The sequence below is a fragment of the Hemibagrus wyckioides genome, unplaced genomic scaffold, assembly GCF_019097595.1.
Source record: "Hemibagrus wyckioides isolate EC202008001 unplaced genomic scaffold, SWU_Hwy_1.0 Contig38, whole genome shotgun sequence".
NCBI lineage: Eukaryota > Metazoa > Chordata > Actinopteri > Siluriformes > Bagridae > Hemibagrus > Hemibagrus wyckioides.
In genome coordinates, this window is record NW_026690800.1 from 133,178 (window position 1) to 150,147 (window position 16,970).

A 16,970-nucleotide genomic window follows, 5' to 3' on the forward strand; every position below is an offset into this window, starting at 1 on the left:
GTGTGTGTTAGTGTGATCATGTATAACAGTGCAGTGTGTGTTAGTGTGATCATGTATAACAGTGCAGTGTGTGTCACAGTGTGATCATGTATAACAGTGCAGTGTGTGTTAGTGTGATCATGTATAACAGTGCAGTGTGTGTTACAGTGTGATCATGTATAACAGTGCAGTGTGTTACAGTGTGATCATGTATAACAGTGCAGTGTGTTACAGTGTGATCATGTATAACAGTGCAGTGTGTTAGTGTGTGATCATGTATAACAGTGCAGTGTGTTAGTGTGTGATCATGTATAACAGTGTAGTGTGTTAGTGTGTGATCATGTATAACAGTGCAGTGTTACAGTGTGATCATGTATAACAGTGCAGTGTGTTACAGTGTGATCATGTATAACAGTGCAGTGTGTTAGTGTGTGATCATGTATAACAGTGCAGTGTGTTAGTGTGATCATGTATATCAGTGCAGTGTGTGTCACAGTGTGATCATGTATAACAGTGCAGTGTGTGTCACAGTGTGATCATGTATAACAGTGCAGTGTGTGTCACAGTGTGATCATGTATAACAGTGCAGTGTGTGTCAGTGTGATCATGTATAACAGTGCAGTGTGTTACAGTGTGATCATGTATAACAGTGCAGTGTGTGTTAGTGTGATCATGTATAACAGTGCAGTGTGTGTTACAGTGTGATCATGTATAACAGTGCAGTGTGTGTCAGTGTGATCATGTATAACAGTGCAGTGTGTGTTAGTGTGATCATGTATAACAGTGCAGTGTGTTACAGTGTGATCATGTATAACAGTGCAGTGTGTGTTAGTGTGATCATGTATAACAGTGCAGTGTGTGTTACAGTGTGATCATGTATAACAGTGCAGTGTGTGTCAGTGTGATCATGTATAACAGTGCAGTGTGTTACAGTGTGATCATGTATAACAGTGCAGTGTGTGTTAGTGTGATCATGTATAACAGTGCAGTGTGTGTCACAGTGTGATCATGTATAACAGTGCAGTGTGTGTCACAGTGTGATCATGTATAACAGTGCAGTGTGTGTCACAGTGTGATCATGTATAACAGTGCAGTGTGTGTTACAGTGTGATCATGTATAACAGTGCAGTGTGTGTTACAGTGTGATCATGTATAACAGTGCAGTGTGTGTCACAATGTGATCATGTATAACAGTGCAGTGTGTGTTAGTGTGATCATGTATAACAGTGCAGTGTGTGTTACAGTGTGATCACGTATAACAGTGCACAGGTATAAATGTGATTCACAGGATGAATGTCATGTCATATGCACAGACAGTGTACAATGCACAGTGTGTTCACAGCCTGTGCATATGATTGCAACAGCGCATAGAAATAGAAATCACATTCATTTAACTAACATTGTGTGTGTAATAATCGGGAGACTTCGCTGGAAGCAGGGACCAAACCCAGATCTCTGTGGTCGTCTCCAAAGTAGAAACATGCCCTAACACGCCCTCAGTCACATGTCCTAACACGCCGTCAGTCACATGACGTCAGTCACACGCCCTCAGTCACATGTCCTAACACGCCGTCAGTCACATGACGTCAGTCACATGCCCTCAGTCACATGTCCTAACACGCCCTCAGTCACATGTCCTAACACGCCCTCAGTCACATGTCCTAACACGCCCTCAGTCACATGACCTCAGTCACAGCTGGTAAATAACACCTGAATAGCAGTGAATAAACCCCTAACTAGAGACTAATAATCAATTAAGTAATTATTAACTAATAATCGCTGATCATGTATAACAGTGCAGTGTTAGTGTGATCATGTATAACAGTGCAGTGTTAGTGTGATCATGTATAACAGTGCAGTGTGTTACAGTGTGATCATGTATAACAGTGCAGTGTGTGTTAGTGTGATCATGTATAACAGTGCAGTGTGTGTTACAGTGTGATCATGTATAACAGTGCAGTGTGTTACAGTGTGATCATGTATATCAGTGCAGTGTGTGTTAGTGTGATCATGTATAACAGTGCAGTGTGTGTCACAGTGTGATCATGTATAACAGTGCAGTGTGTTACAGTGTGATCATGTATAACAGTGCAGTGTGTGTTACAGTGTGATCATGTATAACAGTGCAGTGTGTTACAGTGTGATCATGTATAACAGTGCAGTGTGTTACAGTGTGATCATGTATATCAGTGCAGTGTGTGTTACTGTGATCATGTATAACAGTGCAGTGTGTGTTAGTGTGATCATGTATAACAGTGCAGTGTGTGTTAGTGTGATCATGTATAACAGTGCAGTGTGTGTTAGTGTGATCATGTATAACTGCAGTGTGTGTTACAGTGTGATCATGTATAACAGTGCAGTGTGTGTCACAGTGTGATCATGTATAACAGTGCAGTGTGTTACAGTGTGATCATGTATAACAGTGCAGTGTGTGTGTTACAGTGTGATCATGTATAACAGTGCAGTGTGTGTTAGTGTGATCATGTATAACAGTGCAGTGTGTGTCACAGTGTGATCATGTATAACAGTGCAGTGTGTGTCACAGTGTGATCATGTATAACAGTGCAGTGTGTGTGTTACAGTGTGATCATGTATAACAGTGCAGTGTGTGTTAGTGTGATCATGTATAACAGTGCAGTGTGTGTTAGTGTGATCATGTATAACAGTGCAGTGTGTGTTAGTGTGATCATGTATAACAGTGCAGTGTGTGTTACAGTGTGATCATGTATAACAGTGCAGTGTGTGTCACAGTGTGATCATGTATAACAGTGCAGTGTGTTACAGTGTGATCATGTATAACAGTGCAGTGTGTGTGTTACAGTGTGATCATGTATAACAGTGCAGTGTGTGTTAGTGTGATCATGTATAACAGTGCAGTGTGTGTCACAGTGTGATCATGTATAACAGTGCAGTGTGTGTCACAGTGTGATCATGTATAACAGTGCAGTGTGTGTGTTACAGTGTGATCATGTATAACAGTGCAGTGTGTGTTAGTGTGATCATGTATAACAGTGCAGTGTGTGTTAGTGTGATCATGTATAACAGTGCAGTGTGTGTCACAGTGTGATCATGTATAACAGTGCAGTGTGTGTTAGTGTGATCATGTATAACAGTGCAGTGTGTGTTACAGTGTGATCATGTATAACAGTGCAGTGTGTTACAGTGTGATCATGTATAACAGTGCAGTGTGTGTCACAGTGTGATCATGTATATCAGTGCAGTGTGTGTTAGTGTGATCATGTATAACAGTGCAGTGTGTGTCACAGTGTGATCATGTATAACAGTGCAGTGTGTTACAGTGTGATCATGTATAACAGTGCAGTGTGTTACAGTGTGATCATGTATAACAGTGCAGTGTGTTACAGTGTGATCATGTATAACAGTGCAGTGTGTTACAGTGTGATCATTATCAGTGCAGTGTGTGTTACTGTGATCATGTATAACAGTGCAGTGTGTGTTACAGTGTGATCATGTATAACAGTGCAGTGTGTGTTAGTGTGATCATGTATAACAGTGCAGTGTGTGTCACAGTGTGATCATGTATAACAGTGCAGTGTGTGTTACAGTGTGATCATGTATAACAGTGCAGTGTGTGTTACAGTGTGATCATGTATAACAGTGCAGTGTGTGTTACAGTGTGATCATGTATAACAGTGCAGTGTGTCACAATGTGATCATGTATAACAGTGCAGTGTGTGTTACAGTGTGATCATGTATAACAGTGCAGTGTGTGTTACAGTGTGATCATGTATAACAGTGCAGTGTGTGTTACAGTGTGATCATGTATAACAGTGCAGTGTGTGTTAGTTTGATCATGTATAACAGTGCAGTGTGTGTTAGTGTGATCATGTATAACAGTGCAGTGTGTTACAGTGTGATCATGTATAACAGTGCAGTGTGTGTTACAGTGTGATCATGTATAACAGTGCAGTGTGTGTTACAGTGTGATCATGTATAACAGTGCAGTGTGTGTTAGAGTGTGATCATGTATAACAGTGCAGTGTGTGTTACAGTGTAATCATGTATAACAGTGCAGTGTGTTAGTGTGTGATCATGTATAACAGTGCAGTGTGTTAGTGTGTGATCATGTATAACAGTGTAGTGTGTTAGTGTGTGATCATGTATAACAGTGCAGTGTTACAGTGTGATCATGTATAACAGTGCAGTGTGTTAGTGTGTGATCATGTATAACAGTGCAGTGTGTTAGTGTGTGATCATGTATAACAGTGTAGTGTGTTAGTGTGTGATCATGTATAACAGTGTAGTGTGTTAGTGTGTGATCATGTATAACAGTGCAGTGTTACAGTGTGATCATGTATAACAGTGCAGTGTGTTACAGTGTGATCATGTATAACAGTGCAGTGTGTTAGTGTGTGATCATGTATAACAGTGCAGTGTGTTAGTGTGATCATGTATAACAGTGCAGTGTGTGTCACAGTGTGATCATGTATAACAGTGCAGTGTGTGTCACAGTGTGATCATGTATAACAGTGCAGTGTGTTACAGTGTGATCATGTATAACAGTGCAGTGTGTGTTAGTGTGATCATGTATAACAGTGCAGTGTGTTACAGTGTGATCATGTATAACAGTGCAGTGTGTGTCAGTGTGATCATGTATAACAGTGCAGTGTGTGTCACAGTGTGATCATGTATAACAGTGCAGTGTGTGTCACAGTGTGATCATGTATAACAGTGCAGTGTGTGTGTTACAGTGTGATCATGTATAACAGTGCAGTGTGTGTTAGTGTGATCATGTATAACAGTGCAGTGTGTGTCACAGTGTGATCATGTATAACAGTGCAGTGTGTGTTAGTGTGATCATGTATAACAGTGCAGTGTGTGTCACAGTGTGATCATGTATAACAGTGCAGTGTGTGTTAGTGTGATCATGTATAACAGTGCAGTGTGTGTTACAGTGTGATCATGTATAACAGTGCAGTGTGTGTCAGTGTGATCATGTATAACAGTGCAGTGTGTGTCACAGTGTGATCATGTATAACAGTGCAGTGTGTGTCACAGTGTGATCATGTATAACAGTGCAGTGTGTGTCACAGTGTGATCATGTATAACAGTGCAGTGTGTGTTAGTTTGATCATGTATAACAGTGCAGTGTGTGTTAGTGTGATCATGTATAACAGTGCAGTGTGTTACAGTGTGATCATGTATAACAGTGCAGTGTGTGTTACAGTGTGATCATGTATAACAGTGCAGTGTGTGTTACAGTGTGATCATGTATAACAGTGCAGTGTGTGTTAGAGTGTGATCATGTATAACAGTGCAGTGTGTGTTACAGTGTGATCATGTATAACAGTGCAGTGTGTGTTAGTGTGATCATGTATAACAGTGCAGTGTGTGTTAGTGTGATCATGTATAACAGTGCAGTGTGTGTTACAGTGTGATCATGTATAACAGTGCAGTGTGTGTTACAGTGTGATCATGTATAACAGTGCAGTGTGTGTTACAGTGTGATCATGTATAACAGTGCAGTGTGTGTTACAGTGTGATCATGTATAACAGTGCAGTGTGTGTTAGTGTGATCATGTATAACAGTGCAGTGTGTTAGTGTGATCATGTATAACAGTGCAGTGTGTGTTACAGTGTGATCATGTATAACAGTGCAGTGTGTGTTACAGTGTGATCATGTATAACAGTGCAGTGTGTTAGTGTGTGATCATGTATAACAGTGCAGTGTGTGTTAGATTGATCATGTATAACAGTGCAGTGTGTGTTACAGTGTGATCATGTATAACAGTGCAGTGTGTGTTACAGTGTGATCATGTATAACAGTGCAGTGTGTTACAGTGTGATCATGTATAACAGTGCAGTGTGTGTTAGTGTGATCATGTATAACAGTGCAGTGTGTTACAGTGTGATCATGTATAACAGTGCAGTGTGTGTTAGTGTGATCATGTATAACAGTGCAGTGTGTTACAGTGTGATCATGTATAACAGTGCAGTGTGTGTCACAGTGTGATCATGTATAACAGTGCAGTGTGTGTTACAGTGTGATCATGTATAACAGTGCAGTGTGTGTTAGTGTGATCATGTATAACAGTGCAGTGTGTGTTAGTGTGATCATGTATAACAGTGCAGTGTGTGTTAGTGTGATCATGTATAACAGTGCAGTGTGTGTCACAGTGTGATCATGTATAACAGTGCAGTGTGTGTTAGTGTGATCATGTATAACAGTGCAGTGTGTGTTACAGTGTGATCATGTATAACAGTGCAGTGTGTGTTACAGTGTGATCATGTATAACAGTGCAGTGTGTGTTACAGTGTGATCATGTATAACAGTGCAGTGTGTGTTACAGTGTGATCATGTATAACAGTGCAGTGTGTGTTAGTGTGATCATGTATAACAGTGCAGTGTGTGTTAGTGTGATCATGTATAACAGTGCAGTGTGTGTTAGTGTGATCATGTATAACAGTGCAGTGTGTGTTACAGTGTGATCATGTATAACAGTGCAGTGTGTGTTACAGTGTGATCATGTATAACAGTGCAGTGTGTTACAGTGTGATCATGTATAACAGTGCAGTGTGTGTCACAGTGTGATCATGTATATCAGTGCAGTGTGTGTTAGTGTGATCATGTATAACAGTGCAGTGTGTGTCACAGTGTGATCATGTATAACAGTGCAGTGTGTTACAGTGTGATCATGTATAACAGTGCAGTGTGTTACAGTGTGATCATGTATAACAGTGCAGTGTGTTACAGTGTGATCATGTATAACAGTGCAGTGTGTTACTGTGATCATGTATAACAGTGCAGTGTGTGTTACAGTGTGATCATGTATAACAGTGCAGTGTGTGTTACAGTGTGATCATGTATAACAGTGCAGTGTGTGTTACAGTGTGATCATGTATAACAGTGCAGTGTGTGTTAGTGTGATCATGTATAACAGTGCAGTGTGTGTTAGTGTGATCATGTATAACAGTGCAGTGTGTGTTACAGTGTGATCATGTATAACAGTGCAGTGTGTGTTACAGTGTGATCATGTATAACAGTGCAGTGTGTGTTACAGTGTGATCATGTATAACAGTGCAGTGTGTCACAATGTGATCATGTATAACAGTGCAGTGTGTGTTACAGTGTGATCATGTATAACAGTGCAGGGTGTGTTACAGTGTGATCATGTATAACAGTGCAGTGTGTGTTACAGTGTGATCATGTATAACAGTGCAGTGTGTGTTAGTGTGATCATGTATAACAGTGCAGTGTGTGTTAGTGTGATCATGTATAACAGTGCAGTGTGTGTTACAGTGTGATCATGTATAACAGTGCAGTGTGTGTTACAGTGTGATCATGTATAACAGTGCAGTGTGTGTTACAGTGTGATCATGTATAACAGTGCAGTGTGTGTTACAGTGTGATCATGTATAACAGTGCAGTGTGTGTTACAGTGTGATCATGTATAACAGTGCAGTGTGTTAGTGTGTGATCATGTATAACAGTGCAGTGTGTTAGTGTGTGATCATGTATAACAGTGTAGTGTGTTAGTGTGTGATCATGTATAACAGTGCAGTGTTACAGTGTGATCATGTATAACAGTGCAGTGTGTTAGTGTGTGATCATGTATAACAGTGCAGTGTGTGTCACAGTGTGATCATGTATAACAGTGCAGTGTGTGTCACAGTGTGATCATGTATAACAGTGCAGTGTGTGTTAGTGTGATCATGTATAACAGTGCAGTGTGTGTTACAGTGTGATCATGTATAACAGTGCAGTGTGTGTTAGTGTGATCATGTATAACAGTGCAGTGTGTGTTACAGTGTGATCATGTATAACAGTGCAGTGTGTGTTAGTGTGATCATGTATAACAGTGCAGTGTGTGTTAGTGTGATCATGTATAACAGTGCAGTGTGTGTCACAGTGTGATCATGTATAACAGTGCAGTGTGTGTCACAGTGTGATCATGTATAACAGTGCAGTGTGTGTCACAGTGTGATCATGTATAACAGTGCAGTGTGTGTTACAGTGTGATCATGTATAACAGTGCAGTGTGTGTTAGTGTGATCATGTATAACAGTGCAGTGTGTGTCACAGTGTGATCATGTATAACAGTGCAGTGTGTGTTACAGTGTGATCATGTATAACAGTGCAGTGTGTGTCACAGTGTGATCATGTATAACAGTGCAGTGTGTGTCACAGTGTGATCATGTATAACAGTGCAGTGTGTGTCACAGTGTGATCATGTATAACAGTGCAGTGTGTGTTAGTGTGATCATGTATAACAGTGCAGTGTGTGTTAGTGTGATCATGTATAACAGTGCAGTGTGTGTTAGTGTGATCATGTATAACAGTGCAGTGTGTGTCACAGTGTGATCATGTATAACAGTGCAGTGTGTGTTAGTGTGATCATGTATAACAGTGCAGTGTGTGTCACAGTGTGATCATGTATAACAGTGCAGTGTGTGTCACAGTGTGATCATGTATAACAGTGCAGTGTGTGTTACAGTGTGATCATGTATAACAGTGCAGTGTGTGTTAGTGTGATCATGTATAACAGTGCAGTGTGTGTCAGTGTGATCATGTATAACAGTGCAGTGTGTTACAGTGTGATCATGTATAACAGTGCAGTGTGTGTTAGTGTGATCATGTATAACAGTGCAGTGTGTGTTACAGTGTGATCATGTATAACAGTGCAGTGTGTGTTACAGTGTGATCATGTATAACAGTGCAGTGTGTGTCAGTGTGATCATGTATAACAGTGCAGTGTGTGTCACAGTGTGATCATGTATAACAGTGCAGTGTGTGTCACAGTGTGATCATGTATAACAGTGCAGTGTGTGTTACAGTGTGATCATGTATAACAGTGCAGTGTGTGTTACAGTGTGATCATGTATAACAGTGCAGTGTGTTAGTGTGATCATGTATAACAGTGCAGTGTGTGTTACAGTGTGATCATGTATAACAGTGCAGTGTGTGTTACAGTGTGATCATGTATAACAGTGCAGTGTGTGTCACAGTGTGATCATGTATAACAGTGCAGTGTGTGTCACAGTGTGATCATGTATAACAGTGCAGTGTGTGTTACAGTGTGATCATGTATAACAGTGCAGTGTGTGTTACAGTGTGATCATGTATAACAGTGCAGTGTGTGTCACAGTGTGATCATGTATAACAGTGCAGTGTGTGTCACAGTGTGATCATGTATAACAGTGCAGTGTGTGTTACAGTGTGATCATGTATATCAGTGCAGTGTGTGTTAGTGTGATCATGTATAACAGTGCAGTGTGTGTCAGTGTGATCATGTATAACAGTGCAGTGTGTTAGTGTGATCATGTATAACAGTGCAGTGTGTGTTACAGTGTGATCATGTATAACAGTGCAGTGTGTGTCAGTGTGATCATGTATAACAGTGCAGTGTGTGTTACAGTGTGATCATGTATAACAGTGCAGTGTGTGTTAGTGTGATCATGTATAACAGTGCAGTGTGTGTCACAGTGTGATCATGTATAACAGTGCAGTGTGTGTCACAGTGTGATCATGTATAACAGTGCAGTGTGTGTTAGTGTGATCATGTATAACAGTGCAGTGTGTGTTAGTGTGATCATGTATAACAGTGCAGTGTGTGTCACAGTGTGATCATGTATAACAGTGCAGTGTGTGTTACAGTGTGATCATGTATAACAGTGCAGTGTGTGTTAGTGTGATCATGTATAACAGTGCAGTGTGTTACAGTGTGATCATGTATAACAGTGCAGTGTGTGTTACAGTGTGATCATGTATAACAGTGCAGTGTGTGTTAGTGTGATCATGTATAACAGTGCAGTGTGTGTCACAGTGTGATCATGTATAACAGTGCAGTGTGTTAGTGTGATCATGTATAACAGTGCAGTGTGTTACAGTGTGATCATGTATAACAGTGCAGTGTGTGTTACAGTGTGATCATGTATAACAGTGCAGTGTGTGTTACAGTGTGATCATGTATAACAGTGCAGTGTGTGTTACAGTGTGATCATGTATAACAGTGCAGTGTGTGTTACAGTGTGATCATGTATAACAGTGCAGTGTGTGTTACAGTGTGATCATGTATAACAGTGCAGTGTGTGTCACAGTGTGATCATGTATAACAGTGCAGTGTGTGTTACAGTGTGATCATGTATAACAGTGCAGTGTGTGTTACAGTGTGATCATGTATAACAGTGCAGTGTGTGTTACAGTGTGATCATGTATAACAGTGCAGTGTGTGTCAGTGTGATCATGTATAACAGTGCAGTGTGTGTTACAGTGTGATCATGTATAACAGTGCAGTGTGTGTTAGTGTGATCATGTATAACAGTGCAGTGTGTGTCACAGTGTGATCATGTATAACAGTGCAGTGTGTGTCACAGTGTGATCATGTATAACAGTGCAGTGTGTGTTACAGTGTGATCATGTATATCAGTGCAGTGTGTGTTAGTGTGATCATGTATAACAGTGCAGTGTGTGTTAGTGTGATCATGTATAACAGTGCAGTGTGTGTTACAGTGTGATCATGTATAACAGTGCAGTGTGTGTTAGTGTGATCATGTATAACAGTGCAGTGTGTGTCACAGTGTGATCATGTATAACAGTGCAGTGTGTGTCACAGTGTGATCATGTATAACAGTGCAGTGTGTGTTAGTGTGATCATGTATAACAGTGCAGTGTGTGTTAGTGTGATCATGTATAACAGTGCAGTGTGTGTTAGTGTGATCATGTATAACAGTGCAGTGTGTGTTACAGTGTGATCATGTATAACAGTGCAGTGTGTGTCACAGTGTGATCATGTATAACAGTGCAGTGTGTGTCACAGTGTGATCATGTATAACAGTGCAGTGTGTTACAGTGTGATCATGTATAACAGTGCAGTGTGTGTCAGTGTGATCATGTATAACAGTGCAGTGTGTTACAGTGTGATCATGTATAACAGTGCAGTGTGTGTTACAGTGTGATCATGTATAACAGTGCAGTGTGTGTTACAGTGTGATCATGTATAACAGTGCAGTGTGTGTTAGTGTGATCATGTATAACAGTGCAGTGTGTGTTAGTGTGATCATGTATAACAGTGCAGTGTGTTACAGTGTGATCATGTATAACAGTGCAGTGTGTTACAGTGTGATCATGTATAACAGTGCAGTGTGTGTTAGTGTGATCATGTATAACAGTGCAGTGTGTGTTACAGTGTGATCATGTATAACAGTGCAGTGTGTGTCACAGTGTGATCATGTATAACAGTGCAGTGTGTGTTACAGTGTGATCATGTATAACAGTGCAGTGTGTGTCACAGTGTGATCATGTATAACAGTGCAGTGTGTGTCACAGTGTGATCATGTATAACAGTGCAGTGTGTGTTAGTGTGATCATGTATAACAGTGCAGTGTGTGTTACAGTGTGATCATGTATAACAGTGCAGTGTGTGTTACAGTGTGATCATGTATAACAGTGCAGTGTGTGTTACAGTGTGATCATGTATAACAGTGCAGTGTGTGTTAGTGTGATCATGTATAACAGTGCAGTGTGTGTTAGTGTGATCATGTATAACAGTGCAGTGTGTGTTACAGTGTGATCATGTATAACAGTGCAGTGTGTGTTACAGTGTGATCATGTATAACAGTGCAGTGTGTGTTACAGTGTGATCATGTATAACAGTGCAGTGTGTTAGTGTGATCATGTATAACAGTGCAGTGTGTGTTACAGTGTGATCATGTATAACAGTGCAGTGTGTTACAGTGTGATCATGTATAACAGTGCAGTGTGTGTTACAGTGTGATCATGTATAACAGTGCAGTGTGTGTTACAGTGTGATCATGTATAACAGTGCAGTGTGTGTCAGTGTGATCATGTATAACAGTGCAGTGTGTGTCACAGTGTGATCATGTATAACAGTGCAGTGTGTGTCACAGTGTGATCATGTATAACAGTGCAGTGTGTGTCACAGTGTGATCATGTATAACAGTGCAGTGTGTGTTACAGTGTGATCATGTATAACAGTGCAGTGTGTGTTACAGTGTGATCATGTATAACAGTGCAGTGTGTGTTACAGTGTGATCATGTATAACAGTGCAGTGTGTGTTAGTGTGATCATGTATAACAGTGCAGTGTGTGTTAGTGTGATCATGTATAACAGTGCACAGGTATAAATGTGATTCACAGGATGAATGTCATGTCATATGCACAGACAGTGTACAATGCACAGTGTGTTCACAGCCTGTGCATATGATTGCAACAGCGCATAGAAATAGAAATCACATTCATTTAACTAACATTGTGTGTGTAATAATCAGGAGACTTCGCTGGAAGCAGGGACCAAACCCAGATCTCTGTGGTCGTCTCCAAAGTAGAAACATGCCCTAACACGCCCTCAGTCACATGTCCTAATACGCCCTCAGTCACATGTCCTAACACGCCGTCAGTCACATGACGTCAGTCACATGCCCTCAGTCACATGTCCTAACACGCCCTCAGTCACATGTCCTAACACGCCGTCAGTCACATGACGTCAGTCACATGCCCTCAGTCACATGTCCTAACACGCCCTCAGTCACATGTCCTAACACGCCCTCAGTCAAATGTCCTAACACGCCCTCAGTCACATGACCTCAGTCACAGCTGGTAAATAACACCTGAATAGCAGTGAATAAACCCCTAACTAGAGACTAATAATCAATTAAGTAATTATTAACTAATAATCGCTGATCATGTATAACAGTGCAGTGTTAGTGTGATCATGTATAACAGTGCAGTGTGTGTTAGTGTGATCATGTATAACAGTGCAGTGTGTGTTAGTGTGATCATGTATAACAGTGCAGTGTGTGTTACAGTGTGATCATGTATAACAGTGCAGTGTGTGTTACAGTGTGATCATGTATAACAGTGCAGTGTGTTACAGTGTGATCATGTATAACAGTGCAGTGTGTGTCACAGTGTGATCATGTATAACAGTGCAGTGTGTGTTAGTGTGATCATGTATAACAGTGCAGTGTGTGTTACAGTGTGATCATGTATAACAGTGCAGTGTGTTACAGTGTGATCATGTATAACAGTGCAGTGTGTCACAGTGTGATCATGTATATCAGTGCAGTGTGTGTTAGTGTGATCATGTATAACAGTGCAGTGTGTGTCACAGTGTGATCATGTATAACAGTGCAGTGTGTTACAGTGTGATCATGTATAACAGTGCAGTGTGTTACAGTGTGATCATGTATAACAGTGCAGTGTGTTACAGTGTGATCATGTATAACAGTGCAGTGTGTTACAGTGTGATCATGTATATCAGTGCAGTGTGTGTTACTGTGATCATGTATAACAGTGCAGTGTGTGTTAGTGTGATCATGTATAACAGTGCAGTGTGTGTTACAGTGTGATCATGTATAACAGTGCAGTGTGTTACAGTGTGATCATGTATATCAGTGCAGTGTGTTACAGTGTGATCATGTATAACAGTGCAGTGTGTTACAGTGTGATCATGTATAACAGTGCAGTGTGTTACAGTGTGATCATGTATATCAGTGCAGTGTGTGTTACTGTGATCATGTATAACAGTGCAGTGTGTGTTAGTGTGATCATGTATAACAGTGCAGTGTGTGTTACAGTGTGATCATGTATAACAGTGCAGTGTGTTACAGTGTGATCATGTATATCAGTGCAGTGTGTTACAGTGTGATCATGTATATCAGTGCAGTGTGTTACAGTGTGATCATGTATAACAGTGCAGTGTGTTACAGTGTGATCATGTATAACAGTGCAGTGTGTTACAGTGTGATCATGTATAACAGTGCAGTGTGTTACAGTGTGATCATGTATAACAGTGCAGTGTGTTACAGTGTGATCATGTATAACAGTGCAGTGTGTTACAGTGTGATCATGTATATCAGTGCAGTGTGTGTTACTGTGATCATGTATAACAGTGCAGTGTGTGTTAGTGTGATCATGTATAACAGTGCAGTGTGTTACAGTGTGATCATGTATATCAGTGCAGTGTGTGTTACTGTGATCATGTATAACAGTGCAGTGTGTGTTAGTGTGATCATGTATAACAGTGCAGTGTGTTACAGTGTGATCATGTATAACAGTGCAGTGTGTTAGTGTGATCATGTATAACAGTGCAGTGTGTGTTAGTGTGATCATGTATAACAGTGCAGTGTGTGTTACAGTGTGATCATGTATAACAGTGCAGTGTGTGTCAGAGTGTGATCATGTATAACAGTGCAGTGTGTGTGTTACAGTGTGATCATGTATAACAGTGCAGTGTGTGTTAGTGTGATCATGTATAACAGTGCAGTGTGTGTCACAGTGTGATCATGTATAACAGTGCAGTGTGTGTCACAGTGTGATCATGTATAACAGTGCAGTGTGTGTGTTACAGTGTGATCATGTATAACAGTGCAGTGTGTGTTAGTGTGATCATGTATAACAGTGCAGTGTGTGTTAGTGTGATCATGTATAACAGTGCAGTGTTAGTGTGATCATGTATAACAGTGCAGTGTGTTACAGTGTGATCATGTATAACAGTGCAGTGTGTGTTAGTGTGATCATGTATAACAGTGCAGTGTGTGTTACAGTGTGATCATGTATAACAGTGCAGTGTGTTACAGTGTGATCATGTATATCAGTGCAGTGTGTGTTAGTGTGATCATGTATAACAGTGCAGTGTGTGTCACAGTGTGATCATGTATAACAGTGCAGTGTGTTAGTGTGATCATGTATAACAGTGCAGTGTGTTACAGTGTGATCATGTATAACAGTGCAGTGTGTTACAGTGTGATCATGTATAACAGTGCAGTGTGTTACAGTGTGATCATGTATATCAGTGCAGTGTGTGTTACTGTGATCATGTATAACAGTGCAGTGTGTGTTAGTGTGATCATGTATAACAGTGCAGTGTGTGTTAGTGTGATCATGTATAACAGTGCAGTGTGTGTTAGTGTGATCATGTATAACAGTGCAGTGTGTGTTAGTGTGATCATGTATAACAGTGCAGTGTGTGTTAGTGTGATCATGTATAACTGCAGTGTGTGTTACAGTGTGATCATGTATAACAGTGCAGTGTGTGTCACAGTGTGATCATGTATAACAGTGCAGTGTGTTACAGTGTGATCATGTATAACAGTGCAGTGTGTGTGTTACAGTGTGATCATGTATAACAGTGCAGTGTGTGTTAGTGTGATCATGTATAACAGTGCAGTGTGTGTCACAGTGTGATCATGTATAACAGTGCAGTGTGTGTCACAGTGTGATCATGTATAACAGTGCAGTGTGTGTGTTACAGTGTGATCATGTATAACAGTGCAGTGTGTGTTAGTGTGATCATGTATAACAGTGCAGTGTGTGTTAGTGTGATCATGTATAACAGTGCAGTGTGTGTCACAGTGTGATCATGTATAACAGTGCAGTGTGTGTTAGTGTGATCATGTATAACAGTGCAGTGTGTGTGTTACAGTGTGATCATGTATAACAGTGCAGTGTGTGTCACAGTGTGATCATGTATATCAGTGCAGTGTGTGTTAGTGTGATCATGTATAACAGTGCAGTGTGTGTCACAGTGTGATCATGTATAACAGTGCAGTGTGTTACAGTGTGATCATGTATAACAGTGCAGTGTGTTACAGTGTGATCATGTATAACAGTGCAGTGTGTTACAGTGTGATCATGTATAACAGTGCAGTGTGTTACAGTGTGATCATTATCAGTGCAGTGTGTGTTACTGTGATCATGTATAACAGTGCAGTGTGTGTCACAGTGTGATCATGTATAACAGTGCAGTGTGTTACAGTGTGATCATGTATAACAGTGCAGTGTGTGTTACAGTGTGATCATGTATAACAGTGCAGTGTGTGTTAGTGTGATCATGTATAACAGTGCAGTGTGTGTCACAGTGTGATCATGTATAACAGTGCAGTGTGTGTTACAGTGTGATCATGTATAACAGTGCAGTGTGTGTTACAGTGTGATCATGTATAACAGTGCAGTGTGTGTTACAGTGTGATCATGTATAACAGTGCAGTGTGTCACAATGTGATCATGTATAACAGTGCAGTGTGTGTTACAGTGTGATCATGTATAACAGTGCAGTGTGTGTTACAGTGTGATCATGTATAACAGTGCAGTGTGTGTTAGTTTGATCATGTATAACAGTGCAGTGTGTGTTACAGTGTGATCATGTATAACAGTGCAGTGTGTGTTACAGTGTGATCATGTATAACAGTGCAGTGTGTGTCACAATGTGATCATGTATAACAGTGCAGTGTGTGTTACAGTGTGATCATGTATAACAGTGCAGGGTGTGTTACAGTGTGATCATGTATAACAGTGCAGTGTGTGTTACAGTGTGATCATGTATAACAGTGCAGTGTGTGTTAGTTTGATCATGTATAACAGTGCAGTGTGTTAGTGTGATCATGTATAACAGTGCAGTGTGTTAGTGTGATCATGTATAACAGTGCAGTGTGTGTTAGTGTGATCATGTATAACAGTGCAGTGTGTTACAGTGTGATCATGTATAACAGTGCAGTGTGTGTTACAGTGTGATCATGTATAACAGTGCAGTGTGTGTTACAGTGTGATCATGTATAACAGTGCAGTGTGTGTTAGAGTGTGATCATGTATAACAGTGCAGTGTGTGTTACAGTGTAATCATGTATAACAGTGCAGTGTGTTAGTGTGTGATCATGTATAACAGTGCAGTGTGTTAGTGTGTGATCATGTATAACAGTGTAGTGTGTTAGTGTGTGATCATGTATAACAGTGCAGTGTTACAGTGTGATCATGTATAACAGTGCAGTGTGTTACAGTGTGATCATGTATAACAGTGCAGTGTGTTAGTGTGTGATCATGTATAACAGTGCAGTGTGTTAGTGTGTGATCAGGTATAACAGTGTAGTGTGTTAGTGTGTGATCATGTATAACAGTGTAGTGTGTTAGTGTGTGATCATGTATAACAGTGCAGTGTTACAGTGTGATCATGTATAACAGTGCAGTGTGTTACAGTGTGATCATGTATAACAGTGCAGTGTGTTAGTGTGTGATC